Raw genomic sequence first — 12,672 nt, 5'->3', positions numbered from 1 at the left:
AACTAGGAAAAGAATGGCAAAGTCCCAAGGTATTTAAAACTTAGGTGCTAGAGTTCTAATTCCGTGGGTTGAAAATGAAATAACATGAGGGCTGGAGGGATAGCTTAGCAGTCACAAGCTTTTGCTGCCCTAACAGGGCTTAGGTTTGATTCCCTGCACTACATACAGACTCACAACTATCTAACTTCAGTTTCAGGGCCCCACCTTCTAGCATTTGGACACCAAGCATGCATGTGGGACACATGCAAGCAAAATACTCAGTTATGTAAAATTAAAAATCTTTTTAAAAAATTGTAACAGCAAATGAAGTCATTTAGGAAATTAGAAAATATCTTGGGCGATACACAACAAAGTAGTGCCTTCGTTTTTACTTTTGAGGTAAGATCCTCTGTGTAATTATGTATTTGTGATCCTACTCTCCCCTTCGAGTGCTAGGATTATAGCCACCATAGCCAGCTAAATTCATGCCTTTTAAAACAAACAAATTAGTTGGGCATAGTGTCTTTTTTTTTTTTTTCAATTGTGTTTCTTCTTCATTTTATTTGATTTGTTTATTTAGTTATTAATTTTTTAGTTAGAATCTACTTTCTGTCCTAGATTACAGCTGTTTCTTAGACATGGGTGCTCAAAATATTTTTCCAAATCCTTTGTTCATTTCTTGTTTGTTTTTAATAGGGCATAGTGTCTTAAACAGTTAATCCCGGTATTCAAGAGATGTAGGTAGGGATATTGTCATGTGTTCAAGGATAGCTGGGCTACAGAGCAATCCATTTTCAGAAAGGACAGAGCAAAAGAAGTAGCAAATTGAGACATTACAAGAAAAAAAAAGGGCTGAACTACATACATATAATACAAAACTCATTGAAAATATACAGTATGGAAAAATTATAGTGTAAGTTCAGTTACAAAACAAAGGGGGCTTTATGAGTTAATGTGAGCAGCTAAGTGTTCTTAAAAAACAAACAGAAAAGATATTCTTTCAAAACCCAGCATTGGCTTGTGCTTTGTTAGAGACCTGATAATCACTTGGTCCTTGTATGGGGCCACCTAGGAAAAAACCCCAGAAGCTACAGAACAGAGCATTCAATAGCTAGGCTTTAGGCAAAGGTTACACTTGCAAAAGGGCCGTAATGGACACGCAGGCAAACACCAAGCTGGTACATCTAGTCTTGGTCCATTGGGGTTTCACGGAGAGGAGTGTGAAGACTACATCCTGTCTGTTTGGTAGTTGGAATAAGAACGGCCCAGAAAGACTCATATTTGAATGCTTAGGAATGGCATTAGGAGTGAAGTCTTATTGGACAAAGTGCCACTGGGGAGTGTGAGTTGGGGGCACTTTGGATTTCAAGTGCTCAGGCTACACTCTGCATGTGTCTCCCTGCTGCCTGTGAATCTGGATGTAGAACTCTCAGCCACATCTGCAGTACCATCTCTACCTGGGAGCTGCCATACTTCTCACCATGATGATTATGGACTAAATCTGAAATGTAAGCAAGTCCCAATGAAATGTTTCTCTTTATAAGAGTTGGCTAGGGTCCTGGTGTCTCTCCAAAGCCATGGAAATCCTATGACAGCCCAGGATGATACGAGTCTTGGCTTTGAGGACTGGGCCCCTGCTAACTAAAAAGGGGTGGTTGCATTACTGAGTTTAACATAGTGATCAAGGCTTCAGACTCAGGTGTTTGAGATTTTAGGTTCTTTACCAATTTTTAGTTTTGTCTGGTTCGACTCCTTATTCTTTCTTGAGTTAATCTTCATAACTGTTGTTTATGGGTAAAGCAATTTACTTCACCCAAAGCCAAACAAATAAAACTCAGAATGATTAAAAGATCCAGGTAAGTTTAACAGTTTGAATAAATAAAATTTAAAATCTCAAGTTAGAAAGCCTTTAGATCCAGAGAGGTTCAAGCAGTTCGACCGGTTCATAAACAATCTTTGTTCATTTGAAATAAATTTGTGTACACATTGATCTGTTTGTGTGTGTTCTTTTGTGTTTCATTAGAAATCAATACAGTTCACATTCTACCACCACACTGACTGTGGTTTTCAAGTACGGTAGAAATAAATTACAGCAAAATGCATGCACAGGGAAAGAAACCCTTATCCTGGAATCTGGCCAAGAATCTGCAGGTTTAACACACGGCTGCCTACAGAGATAGTGCTTATGTTTGTAAAGACATCTTCAGTATGGGTGCTAAAACAGCTTACTTAAGGCTGTAGCATTTGTGGCCATGCCACTTCTCAGCTCATCTCCATAAGTCTAGCCAGTACACCTCAGAAATAAACAAGACCCACGATTTACTTACAAAGTAAAGGAAGTTCTTTAAGAAAAATTGAATTAGCCAATGGTGCTTTCCCCTTAATTTTTAAACTTTACTTAACATTTAAGTTTTACTGAACCTTTAAACTTTGTAAATTGAGTCTTTGGGGAAGATAGCTTAGCCAGAACCGTGTGTGTGACCACCAGTGGCTGTGTACTCTGATGCCTGCACTGGAGTCTAAGCCATATATTAGCTTTTAGTCTCTGTAGTCTTGCTAATTTTGATTCATCCTGAAATCCTTTTCTTCTGTATAGTTGAGGACCTGGCTATGGCTGGGTGGAGGTCCCCACAAAGGAAGAATGTATTGAGTTGTGACTTTCCACTACTGGTGACACTTCTACAACATGTTTTAGCGGCTGTTCAAGCTGTTGCCCTCTTTTTTTCTAATATTGGATTTAAAAAATTAAGATTACAACAACTTTACTGTGACTTCCATTACTCAGCAGTAGCTGAAAATTCCCACCTTGTTCTTGCTTGCAATTCCTTGTGTTATGTCTTTGTTTTGTGTCTTTGGTGACATTTGTTATTTCAAGTAAGACCTTGTAAGTATGTAGGAGAAGGGCATCATGTATAGGGCCCAGAAATTGCCTTGTAGAGCATTGCCACAGAAACCTGTGGCTGATAACAAGGTCTAAATGTCAGAATTCTGCCTTGGTATTTTAGTGCATGACAATTTGATCAAATCTCGTCTTCTCATTGACTGCAATTATACAGCCTACATATGCACTGCACATTATATTTTTCTCTTTACTGCATAAACATTGTAGCTTTTCTCTTCCCTGCTCCTCCTCTTTACCTCCCTCCCTCTCTGAAATCACCAAATGCTTGAGGGATGTGGCCCAAAAGGAATTTTATTCACTTGTAGGAAAGCAAGATGGTATAGTCACTTTGGTTTGGTAGTTTCTTTGAAAATTGAGCATTTTCTTGCCATATGACATAGCCACCACTTTCCTTAGTGTTTATGCAAATTAGTTTAAAAAGTACATGTTGCAAAAACTCCATCTGGAGATTTACAGAGGCTTTGTTAGAAATTGTCAACACTTGAAAGCAGCCAAGGTTTCCTTAGTAGTTGAATGGTACATGGTATGTCTGGTCTGAGCATGTTCATTCAAAAAAGAAAAGGAGGCATCTATTAAAAAAAAAAAAAGAGGGCTCTATAAAAATAGCAAAGTGTTTAAGTATAGTTGCTACACAACCAACATTTGGATCCCATCACTCAGATAATAAGGTGGGCGTGGTCTGTACACCCATCACACTGCTGGAGCCTGGAGACTTGAGGGTTTTTGGGATGCTGTCTGCCAGCCTCGCTAAAAGTTTGAGCTCCAAAAGAGCCCCTGCCCCAAAGGAATATCCTACATCAGCAGCCCTCAGTCTCTTGACCCCTTTGGGCTTTGCATACCAGATGTTCTGCATATCAGACGTCTACATTATGATTCGTAACAGGAGCAAAATTACAGTTATGACGTAATGTGTGCTGCTTGGGAGTCACCACATCATGAGGATCTATGTGAAAGGGTTGCTGCATTAGGAAAGTTGAGAGCCACAATATCTCTGGCTTCTAAGCATGTGAACAGCCTCACACATCTATACATACATGTACACATATATGACACACAAAAATGAGTAAAGAAGACAAGACAACAAGAAAAGGCATTTAACACCAGGCCCCTCATGACAAGCTTGATCTGATCCCTCGGACCACACAGTGGAAAGAGGACCAACTCCTTCAATTGTCTTCTGAGTCAGTCCTGCATGTGCACTGTGGCATGCTGCTTACTAGCCCCATACTCTGTGCACAGACAAAACAAAGCAGGGAGTGCCCCTATGTTTTTGTTATTAAGCAGAAAGTTTCCTTAGATCAATGTCTTAAATAGCTAAGCAGGTATACTGAGTTTTAAAATAAAACCTTATTTGATAGACATTAGAGTAAAATAAAAGAGTGAGCTAGAAATTGGAAGAAAATATATATAAAAGTTCTACTTTCCTCCAAAAATATGTAAAATACAATGTGTAGGTAGATATAAAAGAGACTGGATATAGTGGTGCATGCCTTTTATCTCAGCACTTGAAAGGCAGAAGATAGGTCTCTGCGAGCTTGAGGCCAGCCTTGTCTTATAGGCTAGCTAGGACTACATGGTGAGACCCTGTCTCAAAACAACACACACACACACACACACCAAGTCCAAATATATTCAGGACTACAGGTCCTTTTGACAGCAGTCAAAAGTCTACATTTCCTTTTCAGACAAATTAATTTTCTTTAAGGATCCATTATCACATGCAGGATCGCTTCTCAACCAAATAATTGATTCTGAGGAGGGGAATGTACAGTATACCAGTAAGCTATCTGAAGCCTCCAGGTGAGTCATCTTAGAGTCGACACCCTGTGAACTTAGAAGCCACCTGTCCTCATACTTAATGACCCAAGTAACCAAGTGCTTATTTTAACCTTAAAAAGCTCGAAGGAAAGATTCTGTGGTTACAGCTAGGGAGATAACAAACTGAAAATCATCTGAAACATTCTTCCCAGAGGAACAGCACTAGAGGGAAAAACAAAACAACATTGGAGGTTTAAAAAATGAGAGAAGTCTGGTCCAACAAGAACTGGTAAATCAGATAGGGGACAAAGTGCACAGTTACTTAGGCCAGTCTTGGACTCCAGAGGAGCAACTAGAATATATAAAGAGGATGAGTCGCAGTGTAGAACAAGAAAAGGAAAGCCTAGGACAGGCCCAGCTTCAAAGGGAAAGGGAAGGATCCCATGAAGTTGTGTACCAAACTCAGAATGCTCAGTGTCCTAGAAGACTCTTACACTGACAACGCTCAGCAAACCAATGAGGACAAGATCAAATAGCACCAAAAAACAAAGCTGAGCTTCAAACTAGCTACTCCATGGAAAGGAGACATTGGGAGGAAGAAAAAAAAAATGATACTGCCTCAGCCAATTTTATTCAAAGAGCCCTGTCTTTTGAGTGTAAAAACTTGGCCAGTGCAAGCTGTGCTATGAAGGCACATTTGCCAACCCTTCTGGGACAATATACTCTTGTTGCCCACGTACCCTTTCAAAACCTAGACCTAACTGCAGTAACTGAGCCTACAAGCTGCCCAAAGCAAATTCCCGGTGCAAAGCTGTGCCTTGAAACACATAAAAAATCTGAATGTCTTTGAGAATCTTGTTTAACATACTTTGATAATATTCCTCCCAACTCTTCTCAAATCCATACCCCTTTTTCTACCCATCCAACTTTCTGTTCTTTGTCTTTTTAAACCCATTGAGACCAGTTTGTGCTGCCCAAATATTCTTGGATGTGTGGTCTTCCACTGGAGTGTGGTTAATTCATTAGGGACTGCACTCTTAGAGGAATCTGACTCTCCCTTCCAGCAGCTATCTGTTGCAGATAGCTCCTTAGCTAGGGTTGGGATTCTGTCCCCAACACCTCTCACTATGCTGCGATTTGGTCTATCTTGGGCTTGCACAGGTGTTGTCATGCCTCTGAACTCATATGCTAGTGTCCTGTATCTAGAAGACAGTTTTCTGGTAGTCATCCATGCCCTGCCCTGACACTTAACTCTTTTAGGTCTCTTCTTCCACAGTGACCCCCTAAGCACAGGTGTGTGTGTGTGTGTGTGTGTGTGTGTGTGTGTGTGTGTGAGAGAGAGAGAGAGAGAGAGAGAGAGAGAGAGAGAGAGAGAGAGAGAGAGAGAGAGTGTGTGTGTGTGTGTGTGTGTGTGTGTGTGTGTGTGTGTGTTGTGTTCCACTTAGGGCTGAGCATTCCACAGTCTCATTTCCAGTATCTTTGACTAGTTCTGAGTGTTCCTGTTAACCACCATCTATTGCAAATAAAATTTTCTCTGATGAGGTAAGATGCTATAAGACTAATGCTAAGTCATTAGGACACAGTTTAAAATGTTCATTTAGAAGAATAATAGGTTCTCCTCTAGGACCTATGTCTAGCCATAGTTTTTTGTTTTGTTTTGTTTTGTTTTTTTCCCAAATAATAGTGTTGGGTGTGGGTTTCATACTGTGCAGCAGGTCTTTAACCAGAAGGTCGTTGCTTACTCCCATGCTATTTAAGTGACCAGCAGGCACTCTTGTCAGTCCAGTTAGTTTTATTACTTCCAGGGTCCATAGCCAAATTTGACAGATGATTTCTTTTCTCCTCTGGTAATTGTGTAGCAACTTCAGCACTGTGGAAGGTGGCCAGTAGTGAAGAAGCTTTGGGTCAGTACCAGCTTGATTTCTTGTGTTCTATGACTCAAACTATGTGATGACTTTGGCATCAGTCTTACCATCAAGGTCTAGGGTAACCAGGAGCATTAGCAATAGCCTGTAACATTTGGAGGTCTGTAAGACCATATGAGACTTTACAGGCCAGCAATTCCAAAAGAAGTAATCCATTCCTGGCACTGGGCTTTTTAATAACCTGTGATATCTAGAAGCGGTACCATATTGTAGGGCAACTCAATTTTAACTTTGTGTGTGTGTGTGTGTGTGTGTGTGTGTGTGTGTGTGTGTGTGTGTGTGTGTGTGTTGTGTGAAGCTTCTACAGTGGTAGATTTCTAAATGACCTTTTGAAAAGGATGTTAATATTCTTTGTCCCTTCCTGCATTGTCTCCTCTGTTCTTGTCTCCTCTGTTCTGTGTCCTCTCCAACCCCAATCTCACCCTTCCTGTTTCATTGAGTTTTCAGGGAGGGGATGGGGATATAACACCTTGGTGTAAAAGGTTCAAAGAAAAATCCATTTGCATTTGGACTTTAAATGGCAACACAAGATGAGCTAGGCAAAGCAAGCTTGGAACATGAGAGCTACTGAAGTAAATGATGCAAACTGGAAGCCAATCAGTCTGAGATGACATAGAAAGTTGAGAGCAATTACTCAAGAGAGTGTAAAGTGGGGCTGGGAATGTAGCTCAGCTACTAACAGAGTGCTTCTCAAGAATGCACAAAACTGGGGTTGGGGATTTAGCCCTGGGTTCGGTCCCCAGCTCCGATAAAAAAAAAAAATTCACAAAACTGGGTTCCATCCCCAGCACTGCGCAAACTGAGGTGGAGTGCACGCCTGTAGTTCCAGCACTAACCAAGTGCGGAGTGCATGCCTGAAGTCTTAGCGTTAGGAAGGTGGATGCGAAAAATCAGAAGGGAACAGTCATTAGCTACATATGAATTCAAGTTCAGCTTGGGCTAAGTGAGACCCTGTCTCACAAAAAGAAAGAGTAATGTAGGGATGGAAGGAAGAAAAGGAGGAGGAGGAGGAGGAGGAGGAGGAGGAGGAGGGGGGGGAGGGGGAGGAGGAGGAGGGGGAGGAGGAGGGGGGGAGGAGGAGGGGGAGGGGGAGGAGGAGGGGAGGAGGAGGAGGAGGAGGAGGAGATGATCTAGATGAGATAAGATAGCAACCTCGAAAGATCAAATCTCTGTAAAACTGGAAGTTACCTGTTTACGATTAATATCTGCTTACCCACTGAGCCCCAAGTAATGACTGCGGTTCATTCTGTTCTTTTCTTCTTACCGAGCAAAGCTCCTAACTTCGTCACATTTTTCGAGGCACTGTTGCCTTGCCACTCTTAAGCTAAATCTAAGCAGTTGGACTGACTGACAACATTCAAACTCCAGTTAAATCTGAGGCACAGCTTCTGTTCTTCATTTAGCCTGGGACCCAAGAGTCACACTAAGTGAAAGGGCATCCTCAAAGGTCTTTGAACTTTCTGGAGCTGCCTCTATCTGTTTTAAAAGTTGAGTGGTTTTTGTTTTTGTTTGTTTCTTTTAAGGAGAAGAATCCAACGACTATGCAGTTTTATGGCACTGCCTCTGGTTCTTGCTGCTGGTTTTGAAATGGGGTTTTACCATAGCTCAGGCCTGCAACTCATGTTATAGTCCAGGCTGGCCTCACACTTCCAACTTTCCTGTTTCAGTCTTCCAGGTGCTGGGATTATGGGTGTGTGTGATCCACACCTAACTTTTTTTTTTTTTTAAGATTAAGGTCACTTGTAGCCCAGGCTGGCCCCACACTTACTCTGTAGCTGAAGGTGAACTAGAACTTCTAACCCTCAGGTCTCCACTTACCAAGCACAGGAATTACAGACAGGTACCATCACTTGTAGGTTGTAAACAAGCCTTTAACCTAGGTTATATGTGACCAAGTGAGAACAGAGTTGTTAAGCTTTAGACGATAATGACCCAGTGGTAGTAGCTTTCTCTGTTCTTCCTACTCTCTTTTACACATAGTTTTGTTTTTTAACATTTGGATTTATTTTGTCTTACTTCCACTTAATCTTTGCTGACCTTTATTCTTTGCATTATATATAATATTAACCAATGCAGATTGGCAATGTTAACTTCTAGGAACAAAGAGATAGTATTTTTATAAGAACATTTATGAAGAAGTCAGGCATAACCTCATCTATCAAAAATATTAGGTGAATATGGTGTATTTCTATTATTTTGTATTTTAAAGTCTGTGACATCTCAACAAATGGGTAACTTAGAGGCATATGGAATGGGTCTGTGTGTATGTGGGCATCATGTATGTGCTTGCATCGTGCGTTTCGAAAGCTATGTCAACGTCAGGTGTCCTCAGGCTCTATACCCTGGGTTTTTGTTTTTTTGCTTTATTAAAAAACAAAAAGCAAAACCACCACAGCACATAGAAGTTTTGCTTAGGTCTAACACACCTTAATTTGCATCAGTTTGACATTGCTACTCATTTTGCAGAATACACAGGTACAGTTTGCTTACAGGGAAATGGTCGATTCCTTCTATAACTGATTTTTCGTACAGTGGGATGCCCCCTGCCTCTACCTCCCTAGTTGTGTCTTTACCTTAGATTTCAGGCCAGTGTATGGTGGGGACCACCTCCTCTCAAAGTTCATATTGAAGTCTGTGTGGTCCTCAGGCTGCTGTGGCAGCAGAGACACACCCCTGTCAACAGCTGGGCTGAATGTCATGGGGCTCATAGGATGGGGCAATAAAGGTACACACAAAGAAAACACAAGGGCCAAGAATCCAGAAGGCAAATTATTGGCACAGTGACCCCAAATGAATACTGCATGACTTCCACAAGAATAAAGTCAAACAAGGCTGACAAGAAGGAGGGAGCCAGCGAGTAGCATGCATATTTCTACTGTGTTGTCTTCAAATATTCTAAAGTTATAAATAAGCAAACTCCTGCAGAAAGTATAAGTCAAGGCACGTTCTGCATATCGACCTCCCAATCTGGAAGTCATCCGTGATGGCATGGAGGTGATCCTGTATAACTCCTGACAGTGAAGCTGCAAGAGAGCAGGGATGGCACTGGGGGCCAGTGAAAGACACAGGAGCAGATGCTGGTAACAAGGTCATGCCTGGCCTGAAGCCTGAGGACACCGTGGACCTGGGAGGAAGGACGCGTGCTGTTCGTTTTTAGACAGCGTCTCTAATTGGCCTTGAGCCAGCCAGCAGGCCACACAGATTTCTCTCCACCTCAGAGCTACAAGTTTGGGCCACCAGGCCTGGCTATTTTTTGTGAGAATTGGCCATGGAACTCAAGTTTCTTAGGCTTGAGTAGCAAGCACTTACAAACTAAGTTCTCTCTCTCCCTAGGACCCATTAATTAATTTTTATAGCAATTTTAAAAGCCCGTTTTTGTTAAAACACATGGGGCTATCCACCGAAAAGGGTAATTTTTACTTTGTGTAAATTGCATACGGTAATAAAGGAGGAAAATAATAACATTTTAATAGATTCAGGATAAGAAACTCATTTAAAAAAACAAACAAATACCCATTCATGATACTCTCAGCAAACGAGATATAGATGGGAACTTCCTCAAGTTGGTAAAGAATACCCGTGAAAAGATGATAGCTAGACTCATAACCAATGTAAGATGCCATGTGTTTGTTCCCCAAAATGTTAGTAGCGAAATGACAATGGCTTCCATTCTTCAACAGCTTTCTTTCTTTCTTTCTTTCTTTCTTTCTTTCTTTCTTTCTTTCTTTCTTTCTTTATTTATTTATTTATTTATTATATATGAGTACACTGTAGCTGTCTTCAGACACACCAGAAGAGGGCATCGGATCTCATTACAGATGGTCGTGAGCCACCATGTGGTTGCTGGGAATTGAACTCAGGACCTCTGGAAGAGCAGTCAGTGCTCTTAACCGCTGAGCCATCTCTCCAGCCCCTTCAACAGCTTTATGTCCAATCAAAGTTCTGTAAGACAGCAAATGGAAGGAGGCAAGAAAAAGGGGGCTCTAAAGGAGGAATGTTTAACTCTGTTATGCAGATGATATGACTGTTTATGTAGAAAACCTTAAACAAGAAACCTTCAGGACTAATAAGTGAACTGCATTAACAAATGTGTGTTTACATTTATTTCTGTATACTGGCAAGGAGTTATTGGGGAAAGTGGAGTTCGGAAGATGCCCTATTTGAATAGCAACTTCTCATACTGGAAAGCATGGAGTGGTGAAATTTGGGTTTCTAAAGCATTCTCCAATAATAGGAGCCGGAGCTCTTTGGAAATATGGCAGATTCCAGAATGGAAGCAGGAAACGTATGAGCTAGAATTATCTCAGCACTGAAAAGGCAAGCAGGGCTATGCTAAGCTGGGCAGGAAGGCACACACCTCTCATCCTAGCACTGAGAACGCAGCGGCAGGAGGATCAGGAGTTCCAGATGGCTCTGTCTTAAAACAAAACAAAAGGGAGCGCCAAAACAAAATGGAAAAGCGTGTTGGTGAAGGTGTGCCAACGTGACCTAGGAGACGCCTCCTCCCTTTAGCAGTGCAGACAGGCGTAAGCTGGAGTAGGTACAGTAAGATCAGTAAATTAGTAGTAGACTGTAACTCAAACTTTATAAACACGGGAGTCCATACTTAGCCACACAAATGATTAATGAGGCGGTCAGTGGAAGATGAGACAATTCTTCATGCAGACTTCCAGATAGTTTATGTAGTTATAAAACCCTGGAAGGTGTGGGACATACAGATTCCTCTGGAAGGTTGTGCAGAGTGAATCCTCCCCAAGAACACAGTATGGAAAGGGTAAGAAGAAAGTCTCCCTAGAGGAACGCTTTCCCGGGTGATCAAGGTCAGAGTTAACAGTAATTAGTAGTGTTGCTTTCACATGCCCTCCACACGATGAAAGCCGCACCTTATCGCACTGAATGTCCTGCAGAACCGGGAGGGAGGCTTCTGAGAGGTCTCCACCGAAAGGCGTTCTGCCACAATGTCTGCCCAGCTCCTCCAGGCTTTTGAAGTCCTCCAACAGGGGACTGAAGAGGTTCTTGAGGAGACATGAGGACTCATGAGTCCTGGATGAGATCTCAGAACTTAAGGTCAGCGTTGAGTAAATCCTGGACGGTAGATGACAGCAGCATGTTAATGTTGGTTCATTCATTTTGACAGGCACAGCATATGAATCTGAGTTGTGATGGGAAACTGCAAAAAAAAAAAAAAAAAAAAAAAAAAAAAGGTGGGAATTCCCTGCACTCTCTTACTATTTTACATAAAAGTGTTCAAAAAATTAGGCCAGGGGTGTATCTCGGTTGGTAGAGTGCTTGTCTAGTATTCATGAAGTCCTGGGTTTGAGCCCCGACACTGCTTTAAAAGCTATGATTGTGAATAGCTGCAATTTCAGCGCTCGAGACATTGAAGCAGGAGACGGAGAATTCAAGGCCAGCTTCACCTATGTCTCAAGTCTGAAGCCAGCCTGAGATACAAGTGAATAAATAAGTAAGAAGCCATCATTTGAGAGAAATTAAAGAAGATATGAATACGTGGATGGATAAGATAGGTAGACAGACAGACAGACAGACACACACACACACATTCTAATCCTATCGTTTTAAAGACAATATCGATATGGATAAGATTTGACATTGTTAAACGAAATTCCAAGAATTCTATCAGACTCTACAAATTGATAAAATGATTCCGAAATAATCTCAAAGACTAAAGTTGAAGGATATATACTTGCAGATTTCAAGACATACTAGAAAGCTATATTTAGAAACTATTATTGCATATCAGTAGTTGAGTAGATCATTCAAATTAAACTTCAAATTCAGAAATAAATTCATATATGTAGTAACTTGGTTTTCAACCAAGTGCCAGTGTTGTGTGTGTGTGTGTGTGTGTGTGTGTGTGTGTGTGTGTGTGTGTATCATCAGATGGTATTGGAAGAAGGTGGATATTCTTTTTTTAGTTTTTCTTTTCTTTTTTTAAGAATTATTTATTTTATTTATATGAGTACACTGTAGCTATCACAAACACACCAGAAGAGGGCATCAAATCCCATTACAGATGTGGTTGCTGGGAATTGAACTCAGGACCTCTGGAAGAGCAGTCAGTGCTCTTAACCGCTGAGCCATCTCTCT

The sequence above is a fragment of the Rattus rattus genome, chromosome 15 (genome assembly GCF_011064425.1).
Source record: "Rattus rattus isolate New Zealand chromosome 15, Rrattus_CSIRO_v1, whole genome shotgun sequence".
Classification (NCBI taxonomy): Eukaryota; Metazoa; Chordata; class Mammalia; order Rodentia; family Muridae; genus Rattus; species Rattus rattus.
This window is presented reverse-complemented; position numbering follows the sequence as displayed.